General features: G+C 33.7%; 2 long non-coding RNA genes across 6 annotated transcripts; one reads left to right on the top strand and one right to left on the bottom strand.

Annotated features, from left to right (window-relative positions):
• Positions 1 to 6414: 6414 nt before the first annotated feature.
• LOC139897066 (uncharacterized) lies at positions 6415 to 9565 on the bottom strand. 2 transcript variants are annotated; one of them, XR_011776439.1, is made up of 4 exons: positions 9312 to 9565; positions 8981 to 9077; positions 7430 to 7630; positions 6415 to 6918 (listed from the first exon to the last, which is right to left on the bottom strand). It is a non-coding gene; the product is annotated as an uncharacterized lncRNA (long non-coding RNA). The 2 variants fall into 2 exon arrangements; XR_011776438.1 differs by lacking the exon at positions 9312 to 9565 and having other exon boundaries at positions 8981 to 9299.
• Positions 9566 to 12302: 2737 nt separating this feature from the next.
• Positions 12303 to 15261, top strand: LOC139897065 (uncharacterized). Of its 4 annotated transcripts, none has more exons than XR_011776436.1 (7): positions 12303 to 12617; positions 12757 to 12987; positions 13119 to 13186; positions 13410 to 14146; positions 14695 to 14777; positions 14872 to 14956; positions 15064 to 15261. It is a non-coding gene; the product is annotated as an uncharacterized lncRNA (long non-coding RNA). The 4 variants fall into 4 exon arrangements; XR_011776437.1 differs by having other exon boundaries at positions 13402 to 14146; XR_011776435.1 differs by lacking the exons at positions 12303 to 12617; positions 12757 to 12987; positions 13119 to 13186 and having other exon boundaries at positions 13333 to 14146.
• The last annotated feature ends 3755 nt before the right edge of the window (positions 15262 to 19016 follow it).

The raw sequence follows: 19016 nt of genomic DNA, 5'->3' as shown, positions 1-19016 counted from the left end.
CTTCTTCTCCTCATACGTAAATTATATATATATATTTATAATTTATATTTTAATTTTAATTATAATTCTAATAATAAGGGTATGTTAGCGAATGTTGTAAGGGTGTAAGTCGAAATTCTGTCCGTGTAACGCTACGCTATTTTTAATCATTGTAAGTTATGTTCAACCTTTTTACATTAATGTCTCGTAGCTAAGTTATTATTATGCTTATTTAAAACGAAGTAATCATGATGTTGGGCTAATTACTAAAATTGGGTAATTGAGCTTTGTACCATAATTGGGGTTTGGACAAAAGAACGACACTTGTGGAAATTAGACTATGGGCTATTAATGGGCTTTATATTTGTTTAACTAAATGATAGTTTGTTAATGTTAATATAAAGATTTACAATTGGGCGTCCCTATAAATTACCATATACACTCAATCGGACACGATGGGCGGGGTATTTATATGTACGAATAATCGTTCATTTAACCGGACACGGGAATGGATTAATAGCCACTAGAATAATTAAAACAGGGGTGAAATTATGTACAAGGACACTTGGTATAATTGATAACAAAATATTAAAACCTTGGGTTACACTCAGTCGACATCCTGGTGTAATTATTAAACAAAGTATTAAAATCTTGTTACAGTTTAAGTCCCCAATTAGTTGGAATATTTAACTTCGGGTATAAGAATAATTTGATGAGGACACTCGCACTTTATATTTATGACTGATGGACTGTTATGGACAAAAACCAAACAGACATATTAAATAATTCAGGACAAAGGACAATTAACCCATGGGCATAAAATTAAAATCAACACGTCAAACATCATGATTACGGAAGTTTAAATAAGCATAATTCTTTTATTTCATATTTAATTTCCTTTACTTTATATTTAATTGCACTTCTAATTATCGCATTTTTATTATTATTGTATTTAATTGCACTTTTAATTATCGTACTTTTTAATTATCGCAAGTTTATTTTATCGCACTTTTATTATTCGCAATTTCATTATCGTTATTTACTTTATGCTTTAATTTAAGTCTTGTATTTATTTTTAATATTTTACATTTGGTTTTAACTGCGACTAAAGTTTTAAAATCGACAAACCGGTCATTAAACGGTAAAAACCCCCCTTTATAATAATAATATTACTTATATATATATATATATTTGTATTTTTATAAAAGTAAACTAATATAGCGTTAAGCTTTGTTTAAAAAGATTCCCTGTGGAACGAACCGGACTTACTAAAAACTACACTACTGTACGATTAGGTACACTGCCTATAAGTGTTGTAGCAAGGTTTAAGTATATCCATTCTATAAATAAATAAATATCTTGTGTAAAATTGTATCGTATTTAATAGTATTTTCTGCTAAAATTAATAACTATTTTATACCACTCCGCTACCACATCAGATACCTCGTTGATTTAATATATAGACTTATAATTTGACGTATTTATATATAACCACATACGCTTGACTGGGTACGGTGGGCAGGATATCTATAAATACCAATAATTGTTCATTTTACCGGACACGGAACTGGATTAATAGTTAATAGACTTGTTGAAACAGGGGTGGATTACATTCAAGGGTAATTGGTGTAATTGTTAACAAAGTAGTAAAACCTTGGACTACACGCAGTCGATAACCTGATTCATTAAACAAAGTATTAAGACCTTGTTATAATTCGAGTCCCCAATTAGTTGGAATATTTGACTTCGTGAATAAGAATAATTTGACGAAGACTTCAGCATTTTATGATTATGACTGATGGACTATTATGGACAAATCCGTATGGACATATTGAATAATCCAGGACAAAGGACAATCAACCCATGTGAATAAACTAAAATCAACACGTCAAACATCATGATTACGGAAGTTTAAATAAGCATAATTATATATTTCATATTTAATTGCACTTTTAATTATCGCACTTTATTTATTGTCATTTTATTAATCGCAATTTCATTATCGTTATTTAATTTCCGCTTTAAATTAAGTTATTTTTATTTTTAATATTTTATATTAGGTTTTACCTGCGACTAAAGTTTTTAAATCGACAAACCGGTCATTAAACGGTAAAAAAAACCCCCTTTTATAATAATAATATTACTTATATATATATATATATATTTGTATTTTTACAATTATAAGTTAAAACTAATATAGCGTTGAACTAGTTTATTAGATCCCTGTGGAACGAACCGGACTTACTAAAAACTACACTACTGTACGATTAGGTACACTGCCTATAAGTGTTGTAGCAAGGTTTAGGTATATTCACTCTATAAATAAATAAATAACTTGTGTAAAATTGTATCTTATTTAATAGTATTTTCCTTGTAAAAATATAACTATTTTATACACCACCTCGCACACATCAAGTTGCCAGTTTTTGTACGTTGCTTGTTGTTGTATGTTGTTGTTGCAGGAGTACAAGTTGGTACTGTATGCTAGACCTTTTGATAGTTCCATTCACTTAGCCTCGTGCTAACCCCTCACCTCATCCCTTGCAGGTTTTGAATCTTAGTGCTGGTAGGGACGGGAGTCAGGCTGACGATATATTTGACAAGACGAACTCTGATATCTTAACTTTTGTAAATATGTAACTAGTCGTTTAACGTAACACCGGTGGTTTGTAATTAAGTAATTAACTAATGATTTGTGATAATTATGTTTGTAATTAACTAAGGTTAATTATGTAAATTAAGTCTTCCGCTGTGATTTACAAAAAAAAACATGGTGTTACACATACAAATCTATCAGACTCACAAGTTCAGTATTACGACAGTAATCTTACTAAATTAAAATAATTACGCTAACCCAAACTTCTATCATGGCAACATACAGATTAGTTAAGCTATCATGGTAATATCGGAACGCATTATTAAACATAAAAGGTAAGAACACATGTTTAATACAAAAGACAAGCGTTTCGAATAAAAACCTGAAAAGGCTGAAGAAATCTGCCCGAGATCGCAGGGACTTGCCGGGATATCCTCCAGAAAATAAAAGCTAAGCTAGCTACTACTAAAAAGTAACTAAAAAGCTTGAAAATATAAAGTGAAATACAAATTGAGTGTGTGTTGAAATGGATGGAAAGAGCCCTTTAAATAGACTTGGAATTTGCTAACAAATGGCTGGCTGGCCGTTTGGTAAGCCGTTTGCTGAGGCCGTTTGATCAGATCAGCCGTTTATGATGCCCGTTTGCTTGACCGTTTATGATGCCCGTTTGCTTGACCGTTTGTTTGATCAGATCAGCCGTTTATGATGCCCATTTGTTGAACATAGTGGCAGGCCATTTAGCAGCCCGTTTGGCAGGCCGTTTGGCTTGCTGATTTGCTGGATCGTAACTTGATTTCTTGTCTTTCACCGTTTTCGCTCTAGAATCTTCGTTTTAGCTCTGTTTTACTTGATTCTTTTTGCATTGCCTTCGTAATTACTTAATATACAAAATCAACCGAAAAACGATAATTTTGCCGACAAACCTTGAAACTTTATTGATTTAAAACGTGACTTTTTAGCCGATATCAAATACCCCACACTTAGCTTTGCTTGTCCTCAAGCAAAAAGCGGGAATATAAGGTTCTTTCTAATAGATTCTTCCTTGTCTACCCTTTGATCCTTTTATTATGCCTTCATCAGAAGTCGTCACATCTTTTGAAAGTATTAGAAAAAGTTTCGAACTTTGATGATTTTGGTCGCTAGATTTCAATCGTGTCCATGGTGAAAAAGGCGTACTTTCCAACTCTCAGATGTAGAGTATACATGACCAGGCTCCTCACTAGCAGATCACTCATATCACTCAAGTGTTTAAGGTGCTCTACTCTAGTTGTATTGTCGCTCAGAAGTCAGTCGTGTAACACTTCTCATCATAGGCTTGGTAAAACATCGTTATCTCCACCGGTTAAGTAAGGACGAAACTGATCTTCTTCTTAGGCATTCTTTCAAGAGGAAGACGGGTTGTAGGGTTGGTTGAGAAATTTATGGAATAGTGAAAGGTATCCAGATCTTTTGATTTAAAGAGAGAATTGATTGATTTCGATTCTTCAGAGTATCCATTTTTGGATAGAGAATGGCTTGGATTCCGTAAAAAGTTTCTTCGAAAGATGCGGATTTTGCTAAGACTTTGTCACTACAAGAAAAATGCTCCTATAGGACATTTTTTCTGGGACATAGTAAAATATGGTCCTAAATGCTACTTACATAGGACCAGACAATATTTAGGTCCTATTATGAGCTACGCTTTTAGAGTATGGTCCTATTATGAGGTACTCTTTTAGAGTAGGGTCCTATTATGAGATACACTTTTAGAGTAGGTCCCATAATCATATATTTTCATAGGACACTTAAAAGTAGATCCTAATAGAGGATCTTATAAGACATTTATTTGATAGAGTCTCATTATGTGTTTATGTAATAGGACACTTAATATGAACGTCATATTAAATATATCTTTAGAGACCAATTATTTCCGAGAGTCTTATTAAACTGCATCATGTTAGGACTTTTGGTACTTATGTCTTATAAATTTATGTTATTAAGACACATTATATGACGGTCATATGAAATGTACCTTTATAGGACGTTTATTTTTGTGAGTCGTGTCATAGTAGAACATAATAGGACTTAATATGACCGATTGATATTTTTCTATCTTAATGGTCATATGATTTCATAAGACACTTTAAGTGTGAACTATAAGATAGTACTTTATAAGACATTTAACGGCATAGTGTAGTATTACATGTTAATTTAATTTAATAGAACACCTTATATAAAAGTCATATGAAATAAACTCTAATAGGACATTTATTTGTCATAGTCGTATTATAACATAAGCTAACAGGACATATGATATTTATGTTGTATCATTGTAAAATTTAAGGACACTTTTATTTAATATTATGGAGGAGTTTTTGGGTTTATAATTATCATATGATTTCATAGGACACTTTATTTGTGAATCATCAAATGGAACTTTATAAGACATTTAACGATTTAGTGTCGCATTATGTGTGAATTTAATAGGACACTTTATAAAAAAGTCATATGAAATAAACTGTCATAGGACATTTTTTTTTTTCATAGTCGTATTATATCATAAGGTAATAGGACATGTGAAATATATGTCGTATCATTATAAATATTAAGGACACTTTGATTCTTTAATGTGACGGATGAGTTGTTTGAGTCCTAAATATCATATGATTTTATAGGACACTTTAATTGTGAATCATTAAACATGATTTTATAATACATGTAACGTTATGATGTAGCATTACGTGTTAACTCAATAGGACTCCTTATATAAAAGTCATATGAAATAAAATATCATAGGACATTTATTTGTCTTAGTCGTATTACATCAGAAGTTAACATGACATGTGATACATATGGACACTTTGATTTGTTAATATGACGGATGAGTTTTTTGGGGCCTTAATTAGCATATGATTTCATATGACATTTTAATTGTGAATCATTAAACGGGACTTTATAATACATTTAACGGTTTCGTGTCGCATTGTGTTAATTTAATATGACACCTTTAATAAAAGTCATATTAAATATAGTAACAATATGACATTTATATGTCCTAGTCGTATTATATCGAAACTTATTAAGATAATTGATATTTAGGCCATATCAATGTAAGTTTTTAGGAGATGTTGATTGTTTAATATGACGGATGAGTTAGTTCTGTCTTAATTATTATAAAAGAAATAAGGAGTTATAAAAATCTAATTCGGTTATCTTATGAAAATTGCATATTAGATGAGTAGATCGAACTACTGATTCTCAAGTGATGCAGTCCTTATAACATTAAATGATATGTTTCCTGTCTGATGCAACAAAACTTGAAGGTCTCAAAACCTTGACTTTTAAGTGCACAATTGATCAATATATAGTTTATTGAGTCGACTAAATTTAAAGTTGAGTATATTTGTTTGTGAAGATTAAACTAACAAAGACTACATGTGAGCCTGCTCATATCAATTCTTTAAGATCTTATATATGGAGTATTATGGGTCATTGCAAATCAAAATTGTCATTTAAGGTGCATTGATATTATCACAGTCGATAAATTCAATAGCATAAGCAATTGGGTCCCACATTCTATGGACACTAGCACATGTTCCCCCCTTTAAACAAAAACCATTTAGAAAAGCTAACCTGTAAAACAAGTAAAGATTCATAGATTGTAACCTTTCAGATTGTCATCCCTATATGTGGTAACTTCAACCCATTACTTATAAATGGGTTGACTTGGGTCCATATTATAATTGTGTTATTTTTTGTGTTTAAAAGCAATATAATTTTGAAAAACGTGACGGGTTGATAATGTATTTAGAATGTCCTACTGCATGTATTCTCCTACCACATATGTTTAAAATATGTACCAAAAAATAACTACACCATCTTCAAGATTTTACATTGCATTAGGAATTAACAAGTGCAGGAAGTGAATATACAACATAATTCCAATAATTATTTTCCAGCAGCTATGTTGTATCCTGTATACAATTTAAGACATCAAACTCTCCCGTAGTAACGAGTCAACACAGGACCGATAAAAAAAAATTAAAAATCTTTTTGGTTGTGTATCTCCATAGTTGAAAACAGTTGTCCAATTATCAACTACTTGTAACATGTTGCGGAGTTGAATAGTTAATCCTGTATGGCAGTAATGTTGATGGCACTTCCTTATATACATATTCTTCGTGGTATTTAAGTTGTTGCATTGTTCATCAAGGATTTAAAATAGATACCGTCAATGGCAACTTTGAGCTATATACCTTGTGTTGATCTGAAACATAAGCAGATTCATTGTAGAAAGAAGGCATTGGTTTTGCTTTAAAAATGAGACTTCTTTGGAATTGATTCATTTTAGTTGCTTGTTTTTCCTGTAAATACAACTATACAAGTATTAGTGCACAAGTAGGTGCGGTTGTTGAAATTTTATAGTAATGGATATATTTTGATGCTTGAATCGGTTCATACATGTTTGCACCTTGAGCAACATCAATGAAATAATTTGCATTCCTAATTACGAATGCAATCCAAACTCTAAGATAAACTAAAAAATTCATGATATTTTATTATCATGAATGTTGTAGTTCAAAGCCCTGCAACAGGAGGTTGCTTAAAGTACTCTTCAACTCCAAAATTCTTCTAGGGGTTTAAACTAATACTAATGTTTTTGAAAATCATCTTTGATGTTGGTGAAGGTTATGAAAAAACACCATTAGTCTAATCGTAGCTGTCTAAAAAGACATATTCAAAAAATATCGATCTTTCAAATTTTCAATACAAAATGTTGCCATTTAGTAGTAAGTTAGACGGAATAACCACCTCAATAAAAAAAGTCAAAACAGTTGACGTTTATAGACAACAACTTTTACAAAAGAGAATTACCAAGACGGATGTCATTAGTTCAAGAAATCGGGAACTTGAGGATGACAATTCAAATCATTTTGTCACTGCATAATCCTTCAGTGTAAGGCCGGCTGGAAAAATATTGAAAGCTGCCAAAATGGCAGAATGTACTTGCATATTATAACACATGCCTTAAGAAATCAATTTGCACATCCCCATTATAGTACTTTCACGCCCTCACTGGAAAAAAAAATATATATATAATCAGAATCCAGATTGAAAACAACATATAATTAAATAGAAATATATGATAAATTGATCTAGAAGACAAACTGAGGAAATAAAACAACACTGTAAGTAAGTGACACATTTCTAAACAACATAACAATATAAGTAACTGATACATTTGTACTCCCAAGTTACCTATTTACACTTCCACGACTTTCAATCATTATAGAATGAAACATAGACACACAATGGGAATCACATTAGAAAACAAAAACTAAAGAAAGAAAAATCCAGTTTACTTGCATATTGTCTTTAATTATATGGTACCATAAGCCAATTGTGCTAGAAAGCCATTTATGGTACAATAGAACATTTTCTAATGACCTATCAGAGATACTACCAACTAATTATTTATCATTAGTTTTATTATGTTCTCTTTTACGGAGTATTATTTATCATCTAGGCAATCAATCCATTGAGAGAAATCCATCGAAGGGCAGTATACACAACAGTGAAATATATCAGTTAAACAAAACATGTACAAATAAATGCATTTAAAGTTCATAACGGTTAAACTATAATCTTTTATAACATATATATTAAATATATCAGTGATACCGTGCTCTAATCTTCCTTATATAATAGAGATAGTTTACAATCACATAACAAGAAACAAAAATAAAAACAACATGGACATAAATATCATCATTGATCATTGATGGGAATAATTTGTTAGTAACATATACATGTAAAATGTTTTACATTAGTAACAAACATGATAATGATAGGCCTGGTCATAGCCACGATCAGGAGTCAACAAAAGTCAGCCCTAAAGTCAACGAAGCAAGTTCAGAAGTGATTCAAGGCAGACCAAGAAGAGAAGCGAAATTACCAGCTAAGATGAAGGATTACAAGTTAGTTGATAACAGAAGAAACAGGGCAGTTTAGCTGTTGAGATTAGTTGTTAATTGTACACGTGGCAAAATCTGCCCAATTAGTTTGTTAGCATTGTACGGCTGAGATTCAATAGTCATTGTATAATTACTGTATCTGAACATTGTAAACTCATCCAATTAATAACAAAATTCAGTTTTCTCTTCTAATTTCTCTCTGGAGTTTACCCAACTCGAATTAGGGTTTATCAGATAACTACTACACACGGTAGTGTCTTAAAAAACAGCCATATTCGTATAACATAAAATTAAATTAAAACATGTATACAGATTAAATGAATTGGCTAAGCTAGCATTTTGCCCTTCTCACGTATGATATGATAACACAATGAAAAAAAAATATAAAGAGATGGATAAAGGGAGCTGTAAAATGCAAAGTATATTGATATCATATATTTGTAACAGTCACCTTTCTTTTGCAGCAAACATTGAGTATTGAACCACAAACAACAAATTAGCTTTATTTGTATAGCCTTTACCCTTCTTGAGGGGTAAAGACGCAGAATCTGCAGAAAAAGAAACGCAACAATCAAATGGTCCCCAAAAATATAAAATCACACTAAGACATAAACACAAACAAAAAAAATTGGTCTGTAAAACAAACCTATATATGTGTCGATACGAAATACACAAAAACTAATACATAACTACAATAAAGTTTGAAAAGGGGAACATTGCAATCAAAAGAATAAGTTCCTACATTTATTTATTTAAATAATATAAAAAAGAATCTTGCAGACCTTATTAGTCATGTTGATTGTTCGAGGTAAATCAACTGTAATGAAATGAATTAGAAACCCTAATCCTAATTTATAAAAGGGCGAAATTAAAATAATGAGTTTGAATCGTAATTGAAAACCCTGAATGATGATTGGAAGTACGTAAGTTAAATTTTAAGCAATAAAACATTAAGCGATTTATGAGACTCTTGAAGGATGCAAAAATTTGGTTATGGCGATTCAATTATTGATTTAAGAAATTCTAGGGATGAATAATTTGGGGATAAAAAATGGGTGGGTTGAAAATTCGGGAATAATGCAAAGTATTTAAATTTCATGCCAATTATATTAGCGGGATCAAAAATTATTGGTTGGTTTAATCAATTTTTAATATCGGTTTTGCTCATGTAAATTTTTTTTTAGAACTCGACTGGAAGGGGTGGAACCCATAATGGAATCTGTCCTGTCTAGAGGTTAAAAAAACCCGTAACTTTATATAACACTAGACCATCAAAAAAATGAAGACTCGAAACAAACATAGGCACCGAGGCCAAACAACACATAAACCTCTACAAACACGCACACAAATACAAAAACAACGAGAGCTCAATGAAACTAACAAATTAACGAACAAAAAAAACTTAACCATCAAACTTAGACCTTCTAACAACCACCCCTTTACCTTTCTTTACCCGAGCCCTTTAACCCTCTTTAAGCTTCGGAAGCGTCTTCGACCTAATCAACTTACCTTCCACCCTAACCAAGCCTTCAATAACTTTTAATGCCTCCTCAAAAAAACTATACGTTCTACTCGACCCACCACCCTCACCCGAACCGACACCCGAATCTGGACCTAAACCAGGCCCAACAAGAGGCCTATTAACCATCTCAGGCTCACCAGAATCCCTACCAAACAAACAATCCACACGACCCGTTTCTAACCCGTCCATCTTGTTGCTCGATTGTCCAATTTACATATCTACACGTACCGGAGCAAGACCCGAACCACTCTTCCCGTTCACCATTTTATGACACCATAAACCTCTACCACTATCACTTGAACTTGAACCTGAACAACAAGCCCGTTTACGTTTTCGAAAACCATGAGAATCTAACGCCGCTTGAACCTGATCTAGAGAGAACGTAACCGAAGAAGGTGTAACGATTCCATAACCCAACTTAACAACTTTAGAAATATCATAACCTGCCTTATCATCCGTAACAACCGGATAGGTAAATCCAACATCGTCCTCACCACCATTAAAACCTCCTTCCCAAATACCTTCACCCAAAACCTCACTATGCTCATGTATGTCTGACATATATTAAGCCACATTTAATGAACCCGAAATTTCTTTAAATATTAGAATATTATCTTTCTCTTCTCTCTTGCCTCTCTCTACTTTGTTAACATTGTAACCCTAACCTCATTGTCGTCGTTGTCGGCCTCCGCCATCTCGCCGGAGTTCTGGCGTGTTTACTGTTTAATGCTAATTTTCAAATATTTTTCGTCCTTTATTCCACATCTGTCTGTTCTAAGCTTTTCCAGAGGCTTTAGCATTTTCCGTCGGATTCGTGTTCCTTTCTCTCGTTTTGAGGCGGTGAGTGGTATGGTTTCAACCCTTCCACTCTGAATGTCGGCGGATCTTGTTCATGACCTTTGGATCATGCCTTTTAACGTCGATAAGTCTTATTCTTCTTCTTGTCTTCATGTGCGACGGAGGTCTCTTCAAGTGGCTTCCCCCTTAGCCAGTTACAGGCGATGAACACTATGTGTTTTGTGACCGGTTTTGTGGGGTGACCGGAATTTTGGCCGGTTTTCTGTCATTTTTGAACGTTTTTGGTCAATGACGGTTACTCTTCTTTCTTACATTGTTTACAAAACTGGCGCCTTTTTCTTTTACTCACCGCCTTTTTCTTTTACTCCTGATGGGCATTTTGTAGACACGTGAATTGTGTTGGGCGTGTATTTGGCAGCCTAGGATGTTTATAGGGTTATTCGCGTTGCGAGACTCTTAGTGTGCTTGGATGTTTTTTTAACCCGATTTGTTTAGTTGTTGACTTCAATTTAGTGGTTTCTTTCAATCGTTTCACGAGCGTGTAATTTGTATCTCATCACGATTACCCAATTGTTATAATTCATGTGTAGCACGTTTGTTTACTACATATCATCAAATCTGTCCTCAATTGTAACTCCAACTCATATTTGGATCTCTTTCAATAATATATATATATATATATATATATATATATATGTGTGTGTGTGTGTGTGTGTGTGTGTGTGTGTGCGCGCGCGCGCGCTGTATTTTTTGGCCAAAAAAATCAAAATTTTCATTGAATACTCATTAATTTAATCACATGGTTACCAAGTTTATGTGTGTAGTAAATGTAATTTCCGATTATTTAAGAAATTTGAGGTTATTAAATGCGCCTTAACGTATGTTACAGGAACATACGTTAGCAAAACCATTTTAATATTGTTTGTTTTGTCAAATTTACATACATACGTACCTAAATTAGGGATGACACACGCTAGTAATAGTACGGATCTTGATGCCAATAACCCGCTCGTAAAAATATCTTATTACCATCAGGGATTTGTTTTCTCTTAATTTATCTTTGTGAATAAAAAAAGTGTAAAACAGTAAGTGATAAAACTGAAAATATAACAAAATTTCGAATTATTAAATTGTGTGATTTTTTTCGATGACAATAAATAAATTTGAGAATGGAAGTATTTATAAAATTATAAATAAGTAAATAACCATATAGTGTACTCCGTATTTTTTAGATATGTTAAGGATTTTTACATGCAATATTTTGGAGGCGGTAGTTAAACCCAAATTTTGAACGTGACACCTTTCTTCGCTTTTAATCCCACCAAAAATTTATCAATCCCACCAAAATTTTATTGAAATAAATTTCAATATCATATTTCTAATTCAAATTAGTTCATAGTTATTTCTCTCATTTACCCCAACAAATAAACTTACTCCCCACTTTTCAGAATTAGGGTTTCAAATTTCTGTGTCTATCGGCACAAACACACTGAGAAATTTCTAGGGTTTATTGTATTACCTTTACTTTCTATTTGTAATTAACGTGCAAGATCAATCGTTCATGAACCATAGCTGATAACAAATTTATGCATGTTCACAAAATCCGCCAAATAATCAATGAATTCCAGAAGCTATGATCAAGTTATCGGAAAATTGAAGGAATACTCGATTACTCAGTTTCTCGACGGCGTACATCGATTCTACAACCACATAGATTCCAGCTCCACCGCACTCATCCATTCCGTTAACCGTCGTCCGATTCTTTTCGGTAACACACATCACCTCTTTTCATTAATTGGTATTTTTTATTTTATTTTTAGTTTTTGTTATTTAATTAACTAGTTAATGATATGAATTTTTTTTTTTTAAATTTTTGCGACTTCTTAATTGTTCGATTGTTTTTTCAGTGTTTTTGGAGATTTATGCGTACATCGTTTCTGCTATTTCGAGGTAGTGTGGGATTTACATTTAAAGTGATGGAATAGAAGATGAGAGGAATGAATGGACTATTCCTGAAGGAATTATTGAATTTAATTGGCTGTTTTTAATGCCATGGAATAAGTTGGCTCTTTTCCTATTCAATTTGTTCGACAGGACCGTAGCTGAACAATAGTCAGGAAACAAAGAAGAGCCACAAGGTTAAAGTCAGATTTGACTGTTTGGAGAATGTTGTTTACCTTTACATTTTTACTTATTATCAGTGTTATATAATATTTTTTAAAATATATTTTATCTGTGTAAATGATTCATTGTTTTGTTGCACTTTCAGATATTTACCTCATCAGATTTCAATCGTTATTAAAATCTGTTTCAACAAAACCGAATTCTTACATCCAGGTAATCCAGTTGGTTTTGCACACACACACACACACACACACACACACACACACACACACACACACACATATATATATATATATATATATATATATATATATATATATATATATATATATATATATATATATATATATATATATATATCACTTGCAGAATCAGTATATTCGTATGTCTACAAATACATTCAGGTGTAAGTATTGTATGACATGGAGTTTGGTAGGTAACAATTGGAAACGAAGACATGCGTCTCCTTGTTGTCTTGGTGCAACACATGTGCCTTTTTCAGTTTATGAACATATGACACTATTGTATGACATGGTGGATATGGATACAGCTAACATATAGTGATGGTCTTTTTTGTATAAAAGTTGAAGAGATCTGTATGAGAACTTTTAGGTTTTAAACTATAGAACAAGGTTATGCAAGCTAGGCGGGTTGTGTTATATTAAGAGAGAATGTGGGCACAGAGAAATTGAATAAAGCTTAGTTAGTCATGCATGGTGTAGCCTTAGTCTACGGGTCAACATTTTATAAGTTTTTAAGTAAAGTTTATCAGCAGTGGTATTGTAGGTTTGGGCTAGAAAGGGAGGTGTTTAGCTAACATCAAGATGGTCAACTGAACTAAATTAGTGAGATGGACTTTGTCGATAGGTCAATATTCATAAGGTTTCAAAGTCAACAAGAAGTTACTTTTAGAATGTTTCTTCATAGCTACATGAATGTGTAGTAGTTATGATCAAATATTATTCGATGTGGCAGGTGAATGTAAAAACAAATTTTTAGGTGTAAATTTAGTTATATTTTTATTTTTATGCATACACATATACATACTTTGACTTATTACCTTAATGTAGGAATTAGAAGGCAATTCTTTGAAGACTTCTAGTCTCTTTCACACTTCCAGATTTACTGGAGCCGAAAAGCTTAAAGGTAGTCTGAGATGGAACAAAATGAAAGGTATTATTAGTCATTTATAATTAGTCATATGGAACATAGCTTAACCATCCAGGCATAGCCTGGGTGGCCACCAGGACTTCCAATGAAGCAAGAGGTCACGGGTTCGATTCCCTTCAAGGCAAAATACCTTGGGGCGAGCTCCATTTAGTGACTGATTGACTAGAGGATGCTTTACCTGGTAGCGGTGGAGGCCTGACTTGCCGTTTACCTGGGGTTTACCAACTAGAAGGGAGCCATTATGGCTCGTCGCTAGGGGGTTCCTTGTAAAAAAAAAAAAAAAAAAAAAAACATAGCTTAGTTAATGGTGTGTCATTATAGTTTAATTTTGTCCCCATTGTCACACGATGGTTGGACATGAAGCAGAATTCGAATATTCTTTACACAAGCTTTTTGGTGCAAAAGCAATTATTTTCGTTGAAGCTAATGAGATACATGTATAGTACTAACTCTTTCGCTGCAATCTTTACGAGTTACATGCTGAGGTCTTATTTGTATATCTTTATAAAAAATAGAGGCTAATAGCTTTATGTAATTTTTTTTTTTTTTAGGAGACTATACTTACTGTTAAAAGTCTTCCTAAAGCACGCTTCTTGGATTTGTTCGATGCCAAGTACATAAAAGCAGTTATTGTGTAAGCAACTGCCACTTTTTGATTTGTTGCTCTTGTTTAATAAAAATGTCGAGCCTGCAGTTCAGTTTCTAATTGTTTTTTGTATATGTTGTAGATTGATGTTGGATTAATGGTCTGTCAACAATCTGGAGGAATTAATGGGATATGCTTTTATGTAAGTGAACCGTTTCAAACTGCTGGTATGTAGTACAGTTCTTTTAGCTACAACGCAAAACCTTTCAAACCATTTCGATCGTGTCCCAAAATCCACAATTTTATTTGCTAAAGTGAAACCTTTTATGTGTAGGACCTTCATCGGACAAAGCTGGAACTGTTGCTTATGCTTTGGATCTTCTTCGGACAACACGTTATGCGTTGCTTGTTGTTGATTTTACATTCTTTGTCAAATGTTATTCGAAGTCATTATATGTTGGATTATTTATGGATTTTATATCTTCAGTGTTTTTCATGTTATGAGAACAATTTATTGAAATATAATTATGCTTTATTTCATATTTGTTTTTAGTATAAATTGTTAATTGTTAATGTTAATTGAGTATCCATAATCAACATATTAAATAAAAACCGGATTCATTAAAACGGCCCAAAATCGAAAAACCAAAGCGGATTCGAATATTCGAACCGGATCTGAATAACTGAACAGGACCCAAATATTCGATCTGGATCCGATTATCCGAGCTGGGCCCGAATATTCGAACAGGATCCGAATACCTGAATCGAAACTGGAATCAAATATCCGAACCGGATCCGATATACTATTGGTACTAACCTTAAAAATAATTATATTAGGACCCTTTATATGGTACTAAAATAACATTATTATATATTAGGACCCATTTTGTGGTTTTAAAGCTTAAGATATTTATATTAGGACCTTTTATGTGGTACTAAAGTAAAATTTGTACATACTAGGACCTTTTTTCTTGGTACTAAACTAGTATATCGTTACATTATGACCTTTTTTATTGGTACTAAGATACTAAATACTTATAATAAGACCATTTTTGTTAGTACTTAAGAAATATAAAATTTTATTATGACCCTTTTGTTAGTACTAACGTAATCAATTTTTACTTTTTGGGACACCTTGTGTATGTCTCATTTTCAAAAAGTGACTCCTAATATGTATTTTAAGGATCTTTCTTTGTTGTTGTTAATTATATTATAGGACCTGATCAATGGTTTCATAATCTATTAATCTTATGACCTTTTAGGACACTTTTTAATTTCAATACTTTATACGACCGCGTTAGATACAACCCCCATTGGTAGGTCATATCAAGCCCAAAGGTCCTATAAAGTGGTTTTATATGACCAAATTGGGGGTCCTATAGGAGCATTTTTCTTGTAGTGTGTCTAGAATTTTTCTTTGGTTCTTCCGGCAATTATTCTTTGGGGCAACTTCTCGGGTTTTTCTTGCCTTTATTCTAGAGACTTTGCTCCTTCATAACCAATTTTTTTTCGGCATACCCTTTCTTCATAATGAAACGACCCAACCCGTCGTATTCCGGCCCATAATTTTTATTTATTTTATATTACATTAATATTTACAACATTAAAGTCCCATTTATATTTCCAAAACAATTCCATTACAATAATAAGTTTGGACAACTTTAAAACATTTAATACATAAGTTTAATTAACCAAACGGGCATATACATCATAGTTTACTAAAACTCGATTGCATCGTCAAAAGATAGTTCGACCCGACTAGTTTAATTTCCAACAAAACCGAGCATGGTGATTGGGGCTACGCTACCCAATCCTAATCAAAAGTCTAGAGCAAAATCTTCTAAATCAACCCACAAGGCACTAGTCCCCATGCTTAACCAAGCCGCCACCATGCGAACCTATAAAAATGTAAACAACGAGAGGGTAAGCTATGAAAGCTTAGTGAGTATAAACATACTATATACATACATATGCATAAAATGAATACGTACAAGCAAACACATAAAGTGAACACATACCGCATTCCAAGTATAACTAATAAGCTATACCTAACGTACCACCAAGCCAAAATCGCAGGATTACAACATACAATAAGTATATACACGCATATATTTACAAAATATAACCAAGACATCAAGGTTAACCCCTTAACCTCATACATATGAAGGTTGGCAGAACTACCCGAGCCTTAGTGAATTCGCACTACCCGAGATTCACTTCCTTCACCGCTTCAACAACCGAGGTTGGCCGAACTACCCATACCATAGTGAATTCGCACCACCCGAGATTCACCACCTTATCACTAAGATGACCGAACTACCCGTGTCATCATGAATCCGCACTACCCGAGATTCACCTCCCAAATTAAAACCCACATCATCGGGGTTACTCAACTGCAACACAATATCAATCCTTCGCCATCGGGGTTATAAATTACAACTCAAGACCAACCCTTCGCCATCGGGGTTATATAGATTACAACTGAATACAACCCTTCACCATCGGGGTTATATAATCCACATCACAAGCCCATGTGATAATGTACACATGAAGTGTGTACCTCGCCAAAGGTGGTCAACCAAAACGCACAACCGTGCCAATTGGACCTATTACATAAGTCCATCAAGTCCACCTATATGTGAAGTGAGCTCTATAGCCGAGGATCACTTCACACAACCCGCATCCATCCTATATATACATATGCACATAGTATATTTACACTCACCTCGAAATCTTGATGGATGCAAAACCAAAATCCGCAATCGCCAATGGAATGTACCTATTCCATTTATCACATAGCAAACAACACAATTAGGGTGGATTCACAAACCAACCCAAATCGACCCTTAGTGCAATTTCGACCCAAATGCACTTCCAAGCACAAACCGCGCCCAAACTTACCAATAATCACTTACACAAGTGAGAATGACCCTAATACACCAATTAAACCCAATCACAAGCGTTAAACACTTATCTTGCCCAATTTGACACATAAACCCTAATTTTGACCCATTTCAAAATTAGTCAACCAAATACACCCAAAATGGGTTCCAACACTTCCATAATCACTAACACTAGTGATTATACCCAAAATCAAAGCCTAATCATGGCCAAAATGTCAACCAACTCAAAACCCGCGAACAACAATAATAAACCCGATTACAAACATCACTAAACTCACTTCATGAGTTTAAATGGGTTTCTCAACAAATTAAGTTCAAACCCTAACTTTGAACATCAAATCAAACAATGAAATTCGGAGTTAGAACTTACCGCAACAACCAAAATGTAGCTAGGAGCGAGATGAACAACTTTAATACTCGAGCTTTGGTGAGAAATCAACTCCTTCTTCTCCAAATCAAGCTCTCTCTCTCTCTAAACTCTTTTCTCTTTCTCTAAAATTGGATGGGAGTGTTTGAGTGGGTGAAGAATGAGATCCAAATGAGATTGGATCAGGTTTTGTGGCCTCAAACTGTCCAACAAGTGAAAAGACCAAAACACCCCAAAAGATACCCTTAAAAACGGGTCTATTTGGTCAGATCAACGACTTCGTCGCGTTTCGCGACAGGCTGTCGCGTTTCGCGACAACCTGGACGCGACAAACCTTACCAAAACGTGATAAAGTGGTCAGGAGGAGGGACTTTCTAGCCATCGCGTTTCAATCAATAGTGTAGCGTACCGCGATGAACCCAGACGCGATACACTATACCAGAACGCGATGATTTGCCAGTTTGCACCCCAAACTCAAATCTTAAACCATTTTAAGTCATACGTAACTATGTAGATGCGTTCTAAAGATTAAAAACCTATACTTTGACTCCATATGACTCCCCGAGCATCATTTTTAGAAAAACGGGGCGTTACAACTCTCCCCCACTTAAATTCGATCACGTCCTCATGATCTTAGTCACTTAACTGTTTGGACCCGCACTCTATGGTCCTCAAACAATCGTTCCATTCCGACTTCCACCACATTCCCCATTAACCCGGAGATTATTTCGTTTACCAAATACACACTTGCACGCATTCCGAGACGTGCAATACACATAACACCCGAAGTCTATAACGATCACTTAGAATACAAGGAATCACCATGTATTCTTCTAACTCCTCTAGGCAATTCTTCTCAATGAGTCACCTTCAATAACTAAATCGTCACCCGCGGTTTATCGAATCCGCAAATCCGAGCTCAAGAACTTGCTCAATCCCTCACGTCGAAAAAACTCAACCAATCTCGTACCGAGATATCAACTCCTTAGCGTACCCATACCAAGTACAATGCTAAAA

The sequence above is a fragment of the Rutidosis leptorrhynchoides genome, chromosome 3 (assembly GCF_046630445.1).
Source record: "Rutidosis leptorrhynchoides isolate AG116_Rl617_1_P2 chromosome 3, CSIRO_AGI_Rlap_v1, whole genome shotgun sequence".
In the NCBI taxonomy this organism is placed as follows: Eukaryota; Viridiplantae; Streptophyta; class Magnoliopsida; order Asterales; family Asteraceae; genus Rutidosis; species Rutidosis leptorrhynchoides.
Note: the sequence above shows the minus strand (reverse complement) of the source record. Positions and strands in the feature narration are given on the sequence as shown.